Source organism: Pristiophorus japonicus, unplaced genomic scaffold, assembly GCF_044704955.1.
Source record: "Pristiophorus japonicus isolate sPriJap1 unplaced genomic scaffold, sPriJap1.hap1 HAP1_SCAFFOLD_839, whole genome shotgun sequence".
In the NCBI taxonomy this organism is placed as follows: domain Eukaryota; kingdom Metazoa; phylum Chordata; class Chondrichthyes; family Pristiophoridae; genus Pristiophorus; species Pristiophorus japonicus.
The window spans coordinates 38,800-59,322 of record NW_027254761.1 but is presented as its reverse complement, the minus strand read 5'-3'; the positions used below and the strand labels follow the sequence as shown (position 1 = coordinate 59,322).

The 20,523-nt window shown below is 52.1% G+C and overlaps 1 non-coding gene across 1 annotated transcript; it reads left to right on the top strand.

Moving 5' to 3' along the window:
• The first annotated feature begins 19,727 nt into the window (after nucleotides 1–19,727).
• On the top strand, nucleotides 19,728–19,891 carry LOC139257431 (U1 spliceosomal RNA). The gene has a single exon (XR_011592300.1). It is a non-coding gene; the product is annotated as a U1 spliceosomal RNA (small nuclear RNA).
• The last annotated feature ends 632 nt before the right edge of the window (nucleotides 19,892–20,523 follow it).

The following is a 20,523-nucleotide window of genomic DNA, read 5'->3' as shown; positions in this document are numbered from 1 at the left end:
GCCTGGACCTCACAGTCTGAGTATCCCACAGCTTATAAAATGCCCTCTCGTTCATGATCGATTGACTTGCCCCCATGTCCCATTTCATCGATGCCGGTTGATCAAAATTGGTTTGCTCTTGGTGATGAAGGAGGACAGTCCATACACTTCCTCCTCTGGCATCTCGGATTGCGTATCCGGTTCCGTGCTGGTCTGACTCTCATCCTCAGTGTGGTGTGTCGCAGCTCGCTTGCCCACCTCGGACACTTGTGCTGGAGATGCCCCACTCTCAGGCAGCCTTTGCAACTATATTGCTCAAATCGGCACTGCTGGTGCCGGTGATTTCCCCCACAACGCCAACATGGAGAAGTCGGATACATTCCCGCTGGCAGACTTTGGGTAGCCACAGGTTTCGTGAACACAGCTGGGTAGGCCCTGCCATGTGCCGCTCTGCCGAACGCTAAATCAATCGCATTTACAGTATTTGCCGAGGTTCGGTTCTTCACCGCTATTTGCTTTAGACTCCTGTCCGTCGTCACACATGATTGAGCGATCTGGATGGCCTTTTTTAAATCCAACTCCTCCACTGCCAGAGGTTTGCACAGGATCACCTCGTGGTTGATACCGATAACAAAGAAGTCCCGCAGCATGTCTGCCAACACCGTCCCGAACTTACACGGCCCCGCTAGACGTCTCAGGTCGGCAACGAATTCCGCCGCGCTCTGGCCCTCTGATCGAACGTGTGTATCAAACCTGTATCTCGAGATGATGATGCCGTCATCTGGCTTCAGGTGCTCCCGTACCAATGTACACAACTCCTGTACGTTTTCTCTGTTGGATCACTAGACATGAGTAGATTCTTTATTGGACCATAGATCTTCGAACCGCACACAGTGAGGAACACGGCCCGGCGACGATCTGCATCGTCGACCCCCTTCATTTTGTTGGCCACGAAGTACTGGTTCAAATGGCTCACAAAGTCTGCCCAATCTTCTCCCTCCACGAATCGCTCTAAAAATCCAATCGTGCTCATTTTGCAAACAAAGGTTCTTGTATTCTCGTCGCCAAATGTTATGCATGCAAGAAAGGTTCACAGTGAATACTGTTTAACTAAGCAAGGTACAACCTTGCTCTGCTTTATTTAGGCCCAAAGTGGCTGACTCTTAAAATGGCTGGCCTTTTATACCTGAGCAGCACCATGTGCATGCTGCTCAGTGGCCTCCAACAATGATGCCATCTGGTGGCTACAAACAGAATGTACATACAAGACAAAAAGTATATTAGGAATGCTAAGAGAGAGCATGAAAAATTGGCTTGTAAAGTTAAGGAAAACCCAGAGCTGTTCCATAAATATATTAAGTGCAAGAGGGTAACTAAAGAAAGGGTAAGGCCTTTTAGAGACCATGAGGGTAATCATTGTGTGGAGGCAGAAGATGTTGGTATGTCCTTAATGAATACTTTGCATCTATTTTCACAAAGGAAAGGGGCATTACAGATAATGCTATCGAGGAGGAGTGTGATACTCTGGCTGAAATAAACATAGTGAGAGAGGAAGTATTAAGGGGTTTAGCAGCTTTGAAAGTAATTAAGTCCCCAGGTCTGGATGAAATGCATCCCAGGCTGTTGAGCAAAGTAAAAGAGGAACTAGCAGAGGCCTTGACCATCATTTTCCAGTCCTCTTTGGATTTGGGCATGGTGCCGGAGGACTGCTAATGTGGTACCCTTGTTTAAGAAGGGAGAAAGAGATCGGCCGAGTAATTACAGGCCTATCAGCCTAACCTCAGTGGTGGGAAAATTATTGGAAAAAATCCTGAAAGACAGGATAAATCTACATTTGGAAAGGCAAGGATTAATTAGGGACAGTCAGCACGGATTTGTTAACGGAAGATCATGTTCGACTAACCTGATTGAATTTTTTGAAGAGGTAACCAAGAGGGTCGATGAGGGTAGTGTGTACGATGCAGGAAGCAAAGGGTAATGGTTGATGGATATTTTTGTGACTGTAAGGATGTTTCCAGTGGGGTTCTGCAGGGCTCAGTACTGGGTCGCTTACTTTTTGTGGTATATATCAATGATTTAGATTTAAATATAGGGAGTATGATTCAGAAGTTTGCAGATGACACTAAAATTAGCCGTGTGGTTGATAATGAAGAGGAAAGTCATGGACTGCAGGAGAATATCAATCTACTGGTCAGGTGGGCAGAGCAGTGGCAAATGGAATTTAATTCAGAGAAGTGTGAGGTGATGCAGTTTGGGAGGGCTAATAAGGAAAGGGTACATACATTAAGTGGTAGGCCACTTAATAGTGTGGATGAACAAAGGGACCTTGGAGTGCTTGTCCACAGATCTCTTTTTGGGAGAAAATTAAAACATTAAATCATTAAATCGTGGCCCCCCGATCTGGGGGGCGCACCAAACATTTCCAAGGCTCTTTTTTTGTGTATTTTTGGGGGGGGGGTTTTGTTTTTTTGTTTTTTATTAAAGTTTTTTTTTTGGGCACTAAAATCATATTTTTTTTCCTCCAAGTGCCCCCTATAAAAGGGGAGGGGGAACACTAAAAACACCGGCAATTAAAACAAATTAAACTTTAAAACATAAAATCAAATTAAAATTTGGTTGCCGGGGGTGCCGATGCACTCCAGTCCCTTCGGCGCCCACCTCTCGCGGAAGGCCGCGAGCGTACCGGTGGACACCGCGTGCTCCATCTCCAAGGACACCCTGGCGCGGATGTACACGCGGAAGAGAGGCAGGAAGTCAGGCTGAACGACCCCCTCGACCGCCCGCTGCCTGGACCGGCTGATGGCACCTTTGGCCGTGCCCAGGAGCAGTCCTACGAGGAGGCTCTCGGACCTACCCGCTCCCCTCCGCACAGGGTGCCCAAAGATCAGGAGTGTGGGACTGAAGTGCAGCCAGAATTTCAGGAGCAGCCCCTTTAAATAATAAAACAGGGGCTGCAACCTCGTGCATTCAGTAAAAACATGGAACACGGACTCTTCCAGACTGCAGAAATTGCAGGCGGCCTGGGAGCCCGTGAACCGGCTTAAAAATTTATTGCACGGGACTGCTCCGTGCACCACCCTCCAGGCCAAGCCCCCGATAAATACTGGGAGGACTCCCGCGTAGAGTGCCCTCCATCGGGGAACCCCGCCCCCTCCGGACGGCAAGATGGTACGCAATGGCATGTCCGGATGGCAGGCGAGGATGGCAAAGTTGAGAGTGTGCAGGAGCAGCCTGTACAGGAAACCCCTCCGCGCGGAACTGAAAGGCACGGAGGGAATTTCCTCGAGGCGGCTCAAGTTGTGAGGCGCCGGCTCCCGAGGGAGGTTCCGGGGTTTGGCGCCGATGAGGAATTCCGTCCGGACGGGGGTCAGTTCGGACGGGATTTCCCCACGTGCTTGAGCCTCCACGATGCACCAAACGGATTCGGGGCCCAGAGCTGTTTTTAGCGACTCGATGGCTTCGGCCGCGCGGCGGACATTGGAGGAATTTAGGCGCCGCGCCAGCCTGTCTGGCGCCATCCAGCCCGCTCCTCCGCCATCGAGCAGGTCCCTGACCCTGGTCACCTCACCAGCCACAGCCCTCTCGTCCGACCGCCACCTAAAACCTCGGTCGTGGAGGTACGGATTCCCGAGCAGCGGCTCCTGCAGGACAGCCGCCACTCCAGCCGGTGGAGAGCTGCGCTTGGTGGAGACTTTGTTCCAGACCCTGGTGAGTTCCTTGTAAAAGACAGGCAGCTCCTGGACGCCGGTCCTGACGCCCCCCAAGCTCACAAACAGGAGCTGCATGTCGTAGTTGAGGCCGTGCTGGTGGTGGAAGAAATACGTCGCCAGAGCACGCCACCTAGGAGGGGGCTCGACGTAAAGGTATCTCTGCAGGGTCTGAAGATGGAAAGTCGCGAGCTGGGTGCTGACGCACACCAACGACTGACCGCCCTCCCCAAGCGGGACCCTCAAAACCGCGGCAGAGACCCAGTGCTTCCTGTTGTTCCAGAAGAAGTCCACCAGCTTCTTCTTTATCTTGGTGACAAACGCAGGGAGAGGGGTCAAAGTGACCAGCCGGTACCACAACATAGCGGCCACCAGCTGGTTTATGACGAGCGCTCGACCCCTGTAGGACAGCACTCGGAGCAGTCCTGTCCAGCGCCCTAGGCGAGCGGCGACCTTGGCCTCCAGCTCTTGCCAGTTCGCCTGCCAGGCTTCCTCGTCGGGGCTAAGGTAGACTCGAAGATAGAGGAGATGGGTCGTGCTCCAGGCAAAAGGCCTGAGCTCCTCCGGCAGGGAGTCCACCCGCCACTGACCCACCAGGAATCCGGAACATTTCTCCCAGTTGATCCTGGCGGAGGATGCGGCCGAGTAAATCTCCTGGCACTCACGCATCCTCCGCAGGTCAGCGGGATCCTCTACGGCGAGGAGCACGTCATCGGCGTAAGCCGAGAGGACGACCTCCACGCCCGGCCCTTGCAGAGCCAGTCCCGTCAACCTCGTCCGCAGGAGGCGCAGGAAAGGCTCCACGCAGATGGCATATAACTGGCCGGACATGGGGCATCCCTGGCGCACCCCTCTCCCAAAGTGAAGGGGCGCTGTCAAGGACCTGTTAACCTTTATCAGACACTCCGCGGCGGCGTACAAAAGTCGGATCCGGGCGACGAAATGCATCCCGAACCCGAAAGCGCGCAGAGTTCCGAACAGATAGTCGTGATCCACCCTGTCGAACGCCTTCCCTTGGTCGAGAGATAGGAAGGCCAGACCAGCCTCCTGGGAATGATGGATGAGGTCCCGGACCAGATGGATGTTATCGTGGATTGTCCGGCCCGGGACCGTGTAGGACTGGTCGGGGTGGATCATGTGGTCCAGCACGGCGCCAAGGCGAGCAGACATCGCCCTGGCGAAGATTTTGTAGTCCGTGCTGAGGAGGGAGACCGGGCGCCAGTTCTTAAGGAGGTGGAGATCGCCCTTCTTAGGCAGCAGGACGATGACTGACCTGCGCCAAGAGAGGGGCATCTCCCCGGTCGCCAGACTTTCTCCCAGGACCTGCGCATAGCCGTCCCCCAGGACGTCCCAGAATGCCCTGTGGAACTCCACGGTCAGCCCGTCCAGCCCTGGGGCTTTTCCCCTCGAGAGCCGGTCAAGGGCGCCGGTCAGCTCCGCCAGGCTTAGCGGAGCTTCCAGATTTTCGGCGCCCTCCGGGCCGACCTTCAGCAGGTCCTCCCACAAAACTCTACGCGGTTCCTCGCTGGACAGCTCCGGAGAGAACAGAGCCCCGTAATATTCACGGGCCCTGTTGTTGACGCCCTCCGGATCCGAGACGAGAGAGCCGTCGTCGGCCAGCAGCGTCAAGAGCTGCTTACGGATACTCTGTCTTTTTTCCAGCGAGTAGAAGAAGGGGGAGCCGCGGTCCAGATCCCGCAGGAACCGGATCCGCGACCTCACGAACGCGACTCGGGACCCGACGAGCTGCAGGTCCTTCAGCGCGGCCTTCTTCGCTTCGTACACCATCCGCAGGGCTGGGTCCTCGACGACTTGACCGAGACGGGACTCCAGGTCGAGCACCTCTTTTTCTAGGAAGAATACAGCCTTCCCAGACATCTTGGACGCTGCGACAATGGCCGAGGGGCTGACTACCCCAGCCATCGCCCGCACGTACTCCTCGATGTTCATTGTGGGGTGAGTGTAGCTCTTGACCCCGTGTTTTCTTGTTATAAGTCTAAATAGTGGCAGGGCAGCAGGAGGCGCAGGAGGCGCCGTGGATGTGGACGCCGCCTGCGCGTACGTCTTAGCTGGCCCTGCCACCGGTGTGGATGGGGTCGCCATTACGGGGTCCCTTTAAGGGCTACACCCACCCCAAAGTCACAGGCCTTAATGGTCTTTAATTGGCCTCATTGGTGTTTTGAGCAGAGGGAGCTCTTAATGGGGCACACCTCTCCCCTAGTTAACGAATGGGGAGGGGCCTTGCTCCCTCTGCTCAGTTGTCTTAATTAACTTTAATTTAAGGAGGAAAGGGGCTCTCAGTGAGAGAGGGGAGAGACAGAGAGAGTGACAGAGCGAGAGAGAGTGGAGGGGGGGGTGGGAAAGAGGGAAGCTGCGAGGGCAGGTCTCCCCTCACAGCGATGGGTGGGCGTTTTTCTGGGGTGCACTCCCCAGATGATGGAAAAAAAAACAAGACACAGTCCTTGTAGATGGTCTTCGGGTGGGGGGAGAAGATGTCTTCACCTGGGGCAGCTGGAGCCACCTAGGCACACACTCCCAACGATGTTAAATAGGGTTATTAGTAATACTTCAGCCAGGTAGCTCCAGCTATCCCAGGCTAGGCAATGGGGGAGGGGTGCTTCAGTGGTGTGTGGGGCCTAGCTGTAAGCAAGACCCCCACACACACTTCCACACACACACCCCCCCCGCGATGTTCCGGCCCTCTAGCAAGTCTTCTTTCCTCCCCCCACCGATGCAATAAAGTCTTTCGGGGAATGCACCAAAACACACCCACCTGTCGAAGATTGAAGAAATGGCTCTCCCTCCTTCCACACTGGATGGTGTTTTCTCAGGTTGTTGTTCTTTTCCCCCTCTCTCCAACTCTCTGTAGTCGTAATAAGTTGATAAATTTTCTGCTCTCCTCCTCTCCCTCTGGACGTTGAATTGTAGTAAGCCAGCCCCTTCCTCCTCTTCCTGGGCTGGTCTCAGGGTTCACTCTAGGCCTTCCAGGCAGGAGCAAAGCAGATAGCTCCTTCTCTCACTGCTCCAGGCTCCAACTGAATAGGCCACGCCTCCAAAGCTCCACCATTGGTCCACAGATTTCTGAAAGTTGCAGGCCAGGTGGATAAGTTGGTTCAGAAGGCATATGGAATGCTTGCCTCTATTGGCCGAGGCATAGAATGCAAGAGCAGGGAAGTTATGCTTAAATTGTATAATACTCTGGTTCAGCCACAGCTGGAGTACTGCGGCAGTTCTGGTTGCCGTATTATAGGAAGGACGTGATTGAACGCGAGAGGGTGCAGAGGAGATTTACGAGGATGCTGCCTGGAATGGAGAATCTTAGCTATGAGGACTGATTGGATCGGACTGATTGGATAGGATCAACCGGGACCTTTTCGTGAAGAAAATCCTGCTGGGAACATGTGGCATGAAAGTCGGCGACATCTTGGCCTTGCAGGACCTCCCGAAGAGAGGTTACTTTGATGTGACCTTCAGAACCGTCGCCCTCTGCCTGAAGTTCCTGAGGGGACTGAAGGAGGCGAGTGAACCGCTGCGCTCAGTGCTGACTTGGGAGCCACTGTTCACCCTACCGCTGCAGAGAAGACGCACTATCACAGTGCAGATGTACAACCCCCACATCCCAGTCATTGATGTGCTGACTTTCCCGCCAGGTATGTCGATGGGGCAGGAAACAGCAGCGACCTGAAAGACTTGCACGGGATATGGACCAGCAAGCACCAGATCCAGGTCACCATGAAGGTGGACGCCAGCGGAACCATCCTGCACCCCCCCTCCAGCTTCGCCATCGGAGGAAGTCGGGGCTACATGGTGTACGCTGGCCAGCCCAATGTGTGCCGGACCTACGGGAAGGCAGGCCATGTGGCGGCAAGCTGCAAAACTGTCATCTGCTGAAACTGCAAGAACGAAGGCCACCAGACAAAGGACTGTAAGGAGACCAAGTGCTGCAACCTCTGTGGTCTGGCTGGGCACCTTTACAAAAACTGCCCCAAACGCAACTTCAGCTATGTGCAGGCAGCAAAGTACATTACACCAGAGGAGGAGGAAGCTGAGGAACACAACGCTCCAGAGGAGACCCACACCCTCCCCCCGACCAACGCCCTGGGCAAAGAAGCAACCGCCCTCGTGGACTCGGAACAAGTCGGTGAGGAAGAGAAGCCTGCCATGGTGAGCTGCGAGACACCAGCAGCCAGCAGCGAAGCTCTCCCCCATCGCACCGAGTCCAGGAACGAGGAGACAGCGGACGATGAAGCGGGATGGGAGACCGTCAAGAAAAAGGCCCGCAAGTGTAAGGAGAACAGGCGAGCAAGGGCCCCTGCGGGAACGACAGGGAAGAGGCGGCTAACGTCCACGACAGACAGCAGCGACGGCAGCTCGTCTGATGAGGAAAGGCGAGACAAAGCCCCTCAATACCGCCACCAAAACAAGAGTCAATACGCCAACCCACAGCCACAGGCGACCGGGAGCAGTGAAGTGACCGGCACAGCCTCGCTCCGGGAACCCGGGAGCAGCGAAGCGCTCAGCGCACACGAGCTCCGGAACACCGGGAGCGAAGAAGCGACCAATGCAGACCAGCTCCGGGACAACGGGAGCAGCGAAGTGCCCAGCACACCCCACCTCCGGAATACCGGGAGCGACACAGCGATCGAAGCACACCAGCTCGAGATCGCTGCGACTGATGAAAAGAGGGAACCACCAACACCAGGCGAGGACAGTGCAGAGGACATATCGGACTTTCTGACAACACGACACCAGTCCCCTGGTCGAAACACTCCCACGGCAGAGGACGACCAGTATGCCAGCCCAGGTGAAGTAGACTTTTACAGTGAAAATCTATGTATGCAGGAACCGGCCACTGGGCAGGTCTCCAACGTAAAGGACAGTTTATTTAAAATGTAAATGTTTTGAACTGCAACCTGTAACTTAAACATGGATTTAAAAATAGCATCTATTGACGTGCGCAGCGTAAAATCCACTACACGATGTGTTTCCACCTTGGGGAACCTCGCCAAGGTCAAAGCAGACCTGCTGTTCTTGCAGGAGTGCGGGCTGCCACACTTCAGCAGTTACCGGCAGTGGTCACGATGGTGGGCCCATGGACCATCCATATGGTCAGGAGGCAACGACAGCCGGTCTTCCGGCCTGGGCATTCTGCTGTGGGGAGGCAACTTCACCATCACCGAAGTTAAGGAGGTGGTGGGCGGCCGCCTCCTCGTAGCAGACGTAATGTACAAAAATTCCCCTCTAAGGCTAATTAACGTGTATGCCTCGCCTCTCAGAAGCGAGCGGCTGGCCCTCTTCCAGCAGCTCCCACTGCTGCTGGCAACGTCCAGACCGGTCATTCTGGGCGGTGACTTCAACTGCATCATCGATGCGGCTGGACGATCCAGCAGAGCCGACAGCAAGCTGGGCACCACGTCCAGACTCCTGATGGACGCGGTAAAAGACGCCAAGCTGTGCGACGTCTTCAGCAACCCTGCAGTCGGAGCACCGCTCAGATACACCTGGTCGAGACCAGACGGGTCCGTCCGTTCCAGAATAGACTTCCTGTTTGTGTCCCACACGCTCAAGGTCAGATCCACCGACGTCACGCCGGTGTTCTTCTCTGACCACTGCCTCCTACTGGCCGACTGTCGCCCACAGGAAAACCAGAAAGTTGGCAGAGGGATATGGAAGCTGAACGTGAAACTGTTGACTCCGGAAAACGTGGAGGAACTCAAGAGGGATTACAAAGGTTGGAGAACCGTAAAACCCCTCTGCGATTCCCCGATGCACTGGTGGGAAACAATCAAGACAAACATCAAGAGGTTCTTCATCCTCAAAGGTGTTCAGGAGGCGAGAGGGAGACAGAGGGAATTGTCCCAACTCCAGAAGAGCATGCAAAACCTGCTCCTGCTGCAGTCGATGGGGGTCGATGTCACGGAGGAACTCGAAGAGGTGAAGGGCCAGCAAGCCTCGCTCTTTGCCTCAGAGTCCTCCAAAATCATCTTCCGCTCCAGAGTCTGCTCCGTCTAGCAGGATGAGACGTGTTCGCGCTTCTTCTTCCAAAAGGTACACAGGGTGAGCTCTGTGATCACCAGCCTAAAGGAAGAAGACGGTTCTGTGACGTCTTCGCAGCCTGACATGCTGAGGATCAGCAAATCCTTCTATGCCAGGCTGTATGACGTCAAGCCCACAGACCACGCGGCCTTCCAGTCGTTCCTGTCGTCTATTTCGGAGGTCCTAAACGACAGTGAGCAGGAGAGTCTGGACCACTCGCTAACCCTGGACAAAATGACAAAGACCGTCCGGTCCCTTGCGACGATTAAAACTCCCGGAAGCGACGGCTTACCGGTCGAGTTGTATTCGCTCTGTGGGACTGGATGGGCCCAGACCTGCTGGAAGTGTACGGAGGTATGCTTCTGGCTGGTAGTATGTCAGAATCAATGAGGAAAGGCATCATCACCCTCATCTACAAGCAGAAGGGGGAGAGGGAGGAAATCAAAAGCTGGCGACCTATTTCGCTGCTCAATGTGGACTACAAGATCCTGTCAAAGGTCATCGCCAACAGGGTCAAGCCTGCTCCTGAGCTGGTGATTCACCCGGACCAGACCTGCGCTGTCCCCGGCAGGAAGCTCTCTGATAGCCTGGCGCTACTCAGGAATACGATCGCCTACGTGCGGGACAGGAGGGTGGACACCTGCTAAATCAGCTTAGACCAGGAGAAGGCCTTTGACAGGATATCGCACACGTACCTGATGGACGTGCTCTCCAAAATGGGGTTTGGGGAGGGTATCCACAATTGGATCCAACTGCTCTACACAGACATCAGTCGTGCAGTTCTAATCAACGGGTGGGAAACTGAAAGCTTTTCGGTCAGATCTGGAGTCAGGCAAGGCTGTCCTCTCTCGTCTCTCTTGTTTGTGTGTTGTATTGAGTCCTTTGCCGGGTCCATCTGGAAGGATGCGGGCATTAGAGGGGTGATGATCCCAGGCAGCAGAGGCGCTCAGGTCAAGACCTCCCGATACATGGACGACGTAGCCATCTTTTGCTCGGATCCGCAGATTGCTCACAATCTGCGACCAGTTTGAACTTGCCTCGGGTGCAAAGGTCAATCGCAGCAAGAGCAAGGCCATGCTCTTTGGCAACTAGGCCGACCGATCCTTTATTCCCTTCACCGTTAAGCCAGATTACCTGAAGGTGTTGGGAATATGGTTCGGAGTGGACGGGGCGTGCGCCAAAAACTGGGAAGAGCGTATCGCCAAAGTGAAGTGAAAACTGGGATGGTGGAAGCTGCGCTTCCTCTCCATGGCAGGAAAGAACCTGGTCATCAGGAGTGAGGTGCTCTCGGGGTTGCTGCACGTGGCACAGGTCTGGCCCATCTCACGCTCCTGCGCCGCGGTAGTCACCCGGGCCGTCTTCCACTTTGTCTGGAGGTCCAAAATGGACCGTGTCCGCAGAGACACAATGTATAAATCTCTGGACAGTGGAGGAAAGGACGTTCCGAACGTGGCCCTCATCCTGAGGGCCACCTTTGTGTGCGGCTGCATCAAGCTGTGCACAGACCCCCGGTACACAAACACCAATTGTCACGACGTGCTGAGGTTCTACCTGTCCCCGGTGTTGCGAAGGATGAGTCTGGCCACGCTGCCGCGAAACGTCCCCACCAGCTGGACCATACCTGTCCACCTGTCCTTCGTGGAAAAGTTTTTTTAAAAAAACCCTTTGACCACAAAGCCATAAAACAGTGGTCAGCACGTAAGGTCCTGGACGCCCTACGAAAGAAGGAGAGGGTGGACCCTGTCGGGTGGTTCCCTGAGCAGATTGTCGAACTCGTTTGGCAGAACGTCTCATCGCCAGAGCTTTCACACAAGCACCAAGACGTAGCTTGGTTGGCGGTGAGGAGGGCCCTACCCGTCAGTGCGTTCATGCACAGCCGGCGTCTCAGCAACACGGCACGGTGCCCCCGGGCCGGCTGCGGGGCGGACGAGACTGTCACCCACCTACTTCAGGATTGCGCCTTTGCAAGGCAGGTCTGGAAAGAGATGCAGTGGTTGCTGTCGAGGTTCTTCCCGAGCAGCTCCGTAACACAGGACTCTGTGCTCCACAGGCTGTTCCCAGGGACACACACCGAGACTGACATCACCTGCTGCTGGAGGGCCATCAACTCGATGAAAGACGCACTTTGGTCTTGCCGAAACTTGCTGGTCTTCCAGAGCAAGGAGATGTCCACGTCTGCGTGTTGCAGACTGGCGCAATCCAAGATCCAGGATTACGTGCTGAGGGACGCACTAAAAATTGGTGCAGTCGCCGCAAAGGGAAGGGCCACAGTTTAAAGCCCTTCCGCCACGGTAAACCAAGGGGATGGAATCTGTATAAAACTCCCCTCGGGCTGCAATGGTAAACCTTTTGTACACATCGAGCACCATGATCTGCAAACACCTATGTAGTGCCATGTATAATGCAAGTTCTGTTGCGTAATGCATGTTGGAAACAAATGTAACTGTACCCTCACTGTGTACCGTATGGTGACACATGTAATGTAACTTGATGAACGTACCACAATGTATCCTGGATTGTATGAATCGTACCTTGAAATGTAAAGTAAAGAAATGTATTGAACGGAACTGCAGTCAGCATCCAAATGTAATGTATGGAATTGCTGACCGCATCCAAATGTACTGAACTGCTTTCGAATGTATTGTGCAAATTTTTATATGAATAAATTATATTTTGAAATTAAAAAAAAAGATTGGATCGGCTGGGTTTGTTCAGCAAGGGCCTTTTTCCATTGGTGGAGGGTCTATTACGAGGGGGCATAGTTTTCAGGTGGTTGGTGGAAGGTTTCGAGGGGATTTGAGGGGGGCTTCTTCAAGCAGAGAGTTGTGGGGTTCTGGAACTCGCTGCCTGGAAGGGTGGTGGATGCAAAAACCCTCACCATATTTAAAAGGATGGGCACTTAATGTGCCGTAATCTGCAGGGTTACGGACCTAGAGCTGTTATTTGGGATTCGACTGGATAACCTCTTGTTGGTTGGTGCAGATATGATGGTAAGTACTGCAGGAATCGAATTCGGCCAGGGTGATCTCCTGGACTCGTTTCAATCGCCTGGATGGGTCGGAGAGGAATTTTCCCAGATTCTTTTCCCCAATTGGCCTGGGTTTTATCTGGTTTTTGCCTCTCCCAGGAGATTGCATGGCTCCGGTTGGGGTGGAGTGCAGAATATTTCAGTGTAAGGGGTGTCGCAGTTATGTGTGGCGGACTGGTTGGGCTGGGTGCTCTTTACCTTTCTACCATTGTTCATTGTTCATAGGTTTATTATATGTCACCTTCAGTGCTGCTGACCGAGGGCCATGTGGCTCTTTGTCGGCCGGTGCGGACACGATGGGCCGAAATAGCCTCCTTCTGCGCTGTAAATTTCTGTTTCTAAATAGTTTTTTGGGGTACTCCAGAGGTAATGGTGCAGGAGTGGGAAGAGAAGCCATTGCAGGAGGTTCTCTATCTACATCTGGACAATTAGGAATTAAACCAGGTGAGGGCAGTCCTGCCCAGCTGGACGATGGAGGAGAGGCATTGGAGGAGGATGGTGTCAGCTGTGGCTCAGTGGGCAGCACACTCACCTGTGAGTCAGAAAGTTGTGGGTTCAAGTCCCACTCCAGGGACTTCACCACAAAAAATCTAGGCTGACAATACAGTGCAGTACTGAGGCATTTCCTTGCTTTTCAGTTCAAGTACAATTCGGTACAATACGGGATACATTGTAGTACATTCAACAAATTACATTACATGTGTCACTATACAGTACACGGAATGGGTGACGGTACATTTACATTTTTCTTTTCAACGTGCATTACGAAACAGACCTTGCATTGTACATGGCACTACACAGGTGTTTACTGATCATAGTGCTCCATGTTCACAAAAAAGAAGTTACAAGTACGGCCCGAGGGGGGTTTGTACAGATTCCATCCCCCGGGTTTACCGTGGCAGAAGGGATTTAAACTGTGGCCCTTCCCCACCATGCCTTTGCGGCGACTGCACCAATTTTTAGTGCGTCCCTCAGCACGTAATCCTGGATCTTGGATTGCGCCAGTCTGCAACACGCAGACGTGGACATCTCCTTGCTCTGGAAGACCAGCAAGTTTCGGCAAGACCAAAGAGCGTCTTTGACCAAGTTGATGGCCCTCCAGCAGCAGGTGATGTCTGTCTCGGTGTGTGTCCCTGGGAACAGCCCGTAGAGCACAGAGTCCTGTGTTACAGAGCTGCTCGGGATGAACCTCGACAGCAACCACTGCATCTCTTTCCAAACCTGCCTTGCAAAGGCGCAATCCTGAAGGAGATGAGTGACAGTCTCGTCCGCCCCGCAGCCGACTCGGGAGCACCGTGCCGTGTTGGTGAGACGCCGGCTGTGCATGAACGCTCTGACGGGTAAGGCCCTCCTCACCGCCAACCAAGCTACGTCTTGGTGCTTGTGTGACAGCTCTGGCGATGAGACGTTCTGCCAAACGAGTTCGACAATCCGCTCAGGGAACCAGCCTCGAGAAAGTTGTGAGGTCAAGGCTGGGCAGGGGGAACATTGTGGAAGTTTGGGTTGAGGTAAGGAGGGAAGAGGTAGATACAGCTAATAAGATGATCTCAGTCCATGAGTTCCTCACACTTGTTGGAGGGGAGGGTGAAAGGGCTGAGGGGTTTTAGAAGATCGTTGGTAATGGAGAAGAGAAGCCGGAGTTTAACTTTGCATTCCAGGCTGATTCTGGGGTAGTGACCAGTTTGGGCACAGGAGAGCAGGACCCAATAGTGCTTTATGTGGCCAGAGCAGGCGATAAATGGCGAAACCAGTTGTGCACCAAAAACAGTCAAGTCTGTATCTCTTGGATTTAAGGGAGCGAAGATGAGGGCCGTAACTGGGGGAATGTCCAGGGTGAGAGAGAGTAATGGTTTTAATGGGGACAAGGGCAGCAAAGGTGAGGGTGGGATTAGATATTTTGTGGATTAGAATGGAGGGCCAATGGCTAGACAGTTGGGAATTTGATAGTGCATTGTAAATGACGGGGAGACTTTTTTCAGGGGTGGACACAGAAGGAAGTGGGGGGTGGGAAGGGGGATGTGAGTGGAGAGCGATACAAGGGAGTGATCAGAGATGGTCTCCAACAGCAGTGGCTCACTGATGACCAACAGGGTTGGGGACAGTACTGAGACAGGGGGAGGCTGGTGTTGGTAGTGCCCCTGCGTGTGACTACAAATCCTTACCTGCTCCTCTTTACTGTCAATGACTATGAGGTGAGACCGGGTGGAGAAGTAATGCATGTTAGCTGCATTCCAGTCCTTCACAGATGCCTCCGAAATACTTCCAGCCGGTGGCACAATGTGTACATTGGGAATCTGTAAACACACTACAAATAGTTTTTTTTTTCTTTCTTTTTCCGTTGCCAATCTTTCCAATTCTTTGTCAAATTACAAACGCCAGAGGTCACCTTGCACACATCAAGGATCACTCTGCGCCAATGCTCTTAGCCAAAAGGCCTAGAGCCACTGCACCGTTCTTGGAAGTAACTGCAATACCAGGTTCGTGCCATGGAGGTGGATGGGTCAAGCCACCCCGCCCGAAACACACTACAAATAGTTACTCTGTGAAACATAAATTCCACGGCTTGTTCATTTCATTCCCCGTTATTACACGGGAGAAAGCAGTGTGCTGTGCAGCTCGGTGGTATCGCTGGTGTCCTAAACTCACTCAGGTTTCTCAATAGAAAACGATCCCCTATAACCCCACACAGAGGGTGCTGATGTCATCGTGGCACTGACACCGCACGAACCCAACTTCCGCCCCTAAGTTACTGTCACTGCCACGTATCCACCCCTCAGGTGTTGTCACTGCTCCCATTTTGATCGACTTCCGAATCCATGGAATAAAAAGAGCCGAATGTCGCTCAAGAGGCGACCTGACCCGCAGCTGTGGTAAAAACCATGGAAACGAGCCCCGTTTCGGGCAGGGGGCAATTTCTCCCCCTTAGGGTGTTACCCACTGAGCCACAGCTGACACTAGAGGGCGATATGGTACATTCAGGGGGCAAAATTGCCCCTATTTGAGAGACCCATTAGCACCTCCGGGGGGTGCTAACGCGGCAGAAGAAACCGCCCGGGAGTTTGCGGAGGTGCTGCCCCTCACCGTCCTGTGCCGACCTCAATGCCCCGCGGGGGAAATTGCCTCACAGGCCCCGGGGTTGGTGTGAGCAGCTTCGCTCTCGAGGCCATACCTAAAGGGGAGGGTGTCAGCGCCCCACATCGCCATCTTTACTGGTTTGCCGACTCTCGGTTTGGGTGCCGGGCTACAGGCCCAGTCGCATGCAGCCCTGGTGGCCTAGTGGAGGACATCAGAAGCCTTGCAGAGTGCGCAGTGTCCTCCCCTTTAAGCGAAGGGGAATGGCGTTGAATCATGTCAGTGCTACGTGGAGCATTCACGTAGCAATTCACTCGCCGCCCCATTGCGCCCCACCAACTGCCCCTAATGGAAGTGGAGTGGCGAGATTGTGCCTCACTTCCTTTGAGGAACGGGAAGCCCAATTCAATGACAGGAGTGGGATTTATGTGCCAGGCACAGAAAGTCACAGCTCCAGCTGGTTACCGCCCCCAATCGGGGCAGAGGGCAATTTCACAAGTGACTGTCACAATGTGGACCACCAGGAACAAGTGAATGTCACAATGTGGAACACCAGGAACAAGTGAATGTCACAACGTGGAAGACCAGGAACAAGGGAATGTCACAACGTGGAACACCAGGAACAAGTGAATGTCACAATGTGGAACACCAGGAACAAGGGAATGTCACAATGTGGAACAAGGGAATGTTTAAGCCAATAGGGGAGCACCTTGTATGGGTCTTCGAATGAAGAAACCCTCAAGCACTTTGGTATCAAAAATTGTTGGTTTATTCTTCTGTTTGTAAATATATTCATCAGCTTTTGCACATTTGAAAGTTGTTTTCTTTCGTGGATTGTCAGAATGTCGCTGATAGCGGGCGGCTGAATGGGTTCTCTGTTCTTTAATGAAGGGAGCAGATTCCATCGGACTTGCAGCACAGAAAAAGGCTATTCGGCTCAACCAGTCCATGCCGCAGTTTATACTCCACGTGAGACTCCTCCCATCTTTCCTCATCTAACCCTCTGTTCCCTTCTCCCTCATACGCTTATCTTGCCTCTCCTTAAATGCATCGATACTATTCACCTCAACTACTCCCTATAGTAGCGAGTTCTACATTCTCACCCTCTCTGGGTAGAGAAGTTTCTTCTGAACTCCCTATTTGATTTATTGGTAACTATCGTGTATTGATGGCCTCAAGTTTTGTTCCTACCCACAAGTGGAAACAGTCCCTCTGTGTCCACTCCATCAAAACCTTTCATAATTGTAAAGACCTCTATTAGGTCACCCCTCAGCCTTCTCCTTTCAAGAGAAAACAGACCCAGCCTGTTCATCCTTTCCTCATGGGTATAACCTCGCATTTCTGGTATCATCCTTGTAAAGTTAGGTAGTTACTGCTTCAGCAAGCTACAATCTGGCATGGAGCAAGATCTCCTCAAACAGTAACGTACCTATTCCCTGCCTGACTAAATTCTCATTGGGTTTCACATGACTGAAAGGCAGCAAAATAAAAACAATGAGTTGCCCGTTGAATTTGCTGACACTCAAAAAAAACTTGCTGGTTAAATATGTTTTTTAAATGTACAGAACGACGACAAATGAATGATTTGGATGTAAATGTCGGGGACATGATAAAGAAATTTGCAGATGATACAAGAATTGACCATGTGGTTGACATTGAGGAGGAAAGCTTTAGACTGCAGGAAGATATCGATGAACTGGTCATTTGGGCAGAAAAGTGACAAATGGAAATCAACCCAGAAAAGTGAGGCAATGCATTTAGGGAGCATTAACAAGGCAAGGGAATACACAATACATGGGGGGATACTGAGTGGTGTGGAGAAAGAGAGGGACCTTGGAGTACATGTCCACAGATCCTTAAATGTAGCCGGACAGGTCGATAAGGTAGTTATAAAGGCATATGGAATGCTTTGCTTTATTAGCCGAGACACAGAATACAAGAGCAGGGAAGTTATGCTAGAACTGTTTACAACACTAGTTAGGCCACAGCTTGAGTACTACATGCAGTTCTGGTCACCACATTACAGGAAGGATGGAATTGCACTAGAAAGTGTGCAGAGGAGATTTACGAGGATGTTGCCAGGACTGGAAAACTTTCGCTATGAGGAAAGATTGGATAGGCTGGAGTTGTTTTCCTTGGAACAGAGGAGGTTGAGGGGAGATTTAATTGAGGTGTATAAAATTATGAGGGGCCTAGATAGAGTGGATAGGAAGGACCTATTTCCCTTGGCGGAGGGGGTCAATAACCAGGGGGCATAGATTTAAAGTAGTTGGACTCGCGGGGAGATGAGGGAACATTTCTTCACCCAGAAGGTAGTGGGGGTCTGGAACTCACTGCCTGAAAGGGTGATAGAGACAGAAACCCTTATCACATTTAAAAAGTACTTGGGTGTGCACTTGAAGAGTCGTAACCTACGAAAGGAGAGGGTGGACCCTGTCGGGTGGTTCCCTGAGCGGACTGTCGAACTTGTTGGGCAGAACGTCTCATCGCCAGAGCTTTCACACAAGCACCAAGACGTAGCTTGGTTGGCGGTGAGGAGGGCCCTACCCGTCAGAGCGTTCACGCACAGCCGACGCCTCAACAGCACGGCACGGTGCTCCCGGGCCGGCTGCGGGGCGGACGAGACTGCCACCCATCTCCTTCAGGATTGCGCCTTTGCGACGCAGGTCTGGAAAGAGATGCAGTGGTTGCTGTCAAGGTTCATCCCGAGCAGCACCGTAACACAGGACTCTGTGCTCTACGGGCTGTTCCCAGGGACACACACCGAGACAGACATCACCTGCTGCTGGAGGGCCATCAACTCGGTCAAAGACGCTCTTTGGTCTTGCCGAAACTTGCTGGTTTTCCAGAACAAGGAGATGACCACGTCTGCGTGTTGCAGACTGGCGCAATCCAAGATCCAGGATTACGTGCTGAGGGACGCACTAAAAATTGGTGCAGTCGCCACAAAGGCACGGTGGGGAAGGGCCACAGTTTAAAGCCCTTCTGCCACGGTAAACCCAGGGGACGGAATCAGTACAAACCCCCCTCGGGCTGTACTTGTAATTTACTTTTTGTGTGCATAGAGCACCAAATCTGTAAACACCGATGTCGTGCCATGTACAATGCAAGGTGTGTTACGAAATGCATGTTTGAAAAGAAAAATGTAAATGTACCGTCACCCATTCCGGGCACTGGATTGTGACACATGAAACGTAATTTGTGTGAATGTACCACAATGTATCCCGTTTATTGGACCGAATTGCACTTGAACTGAAAAACAAAAAATGTAACGAACGGAACTGCCGTCAGCACCCAGATGTATTGTATGGGATTGCTGACCGCAGCTAAATGTACTGAAATGCCATTGAATGTACTGTACAGATTTTTTTATGAATAAAATATACTTTGAAATTTTAAAAAATGCCTTGGGACGTTTCACTGCGTTAAAGGCGCTATATAAATACAAGTTTTTGTTGTTGCTGTTGTTGTGACGAAGACTCCCGGCCACAAGCTCACACCTCCCTATTGATCTTCCCCTGTGCAAAACTGGAACATTGCTTTTTCAAACACGTCAGATTCTGAATTAGTTTTCATGTGAAGATTTGACAAACATTTACTTCACAGGCAATAAATATACATCGCGATTATATTTGCGGAAAACTTTCCCTGGCCCGAAAGCATGTGACTGAGGGAGCTTTGATTTCCTTTTAAGGGCAATATGCAAATAAGGACGGTATCTTCTGTATTAATGCAGTGTTTTCACAAGGCATATATCATTAGACATTGCAATATTTTAGCAGAATGGACATGTCAAAGCAGCAGCACTTTGTGAAAAGGGACATTGTGATTTTTTATACATGAGTCGTTGAGACGTTAAGAGGCAGCGGATGATGTCGGGAGGCAGTTGTGTGCGCAAATCAAGCATACTTACCTGGCAGGGGAGTAACCATGATCAAGAAGGTGGTTCTCCCAGGACGAGGCTAGTCCATTGCACTTCGGGTGTGCTGACGCCTGCGATGTCCCCAAATGCGGGATACTCGACTGCAAAATTTGTGGTAGTGGGGGACTGCGTTCGCGCTCTCCCCTGGCTTTACAATTAATATCAGAATTTGCAACATATGCATTTGTAACTTCAGTGTTTCTTCATCAATCTCAATCTATACTTTATTTCCAACACAGGCACTGACAAAAATAGCCCCTAACTAACCCTGCAAAGCATTTACTGACAAGAGGTTATCACAAAACTCTCGGAGTCCAAGCCGACGAACTGCCTTTCATCATGCACAGACAATCCAACAGGGAACGACGGTGTGGGACTGTGCTATCATACACACACAATCCAACAGGGGGACCATATTTCAGGTTTAAGAAATCACATTTCAGTGCCTTAAATATCTCACTTGGATCTCGGGGACCACAATTCCACACAGTACGGAAGCTATGGTCTCAGCAGAACATCACGCACTTTCACTTGCTTTAGCCACATAGTTCATTCAGCTTTCTTCACTGCTACTTTGGACAAATTGCGTGGGCATTTTCAGCGTTAAATCAACTCCAACCCACAAATCTCTTTCAATTCATCTGGAGCTATCTCAGCACACTTATTTTGGATCAGCTCGCTGATTGGCGCGTGGGCACACACAGCGGGAGCGACGAGGTCGGGGCGAAGGAGCGGTAAGAGACTGTGGAGGGACGTGATCGGGGACCAGGAGAGGCCTG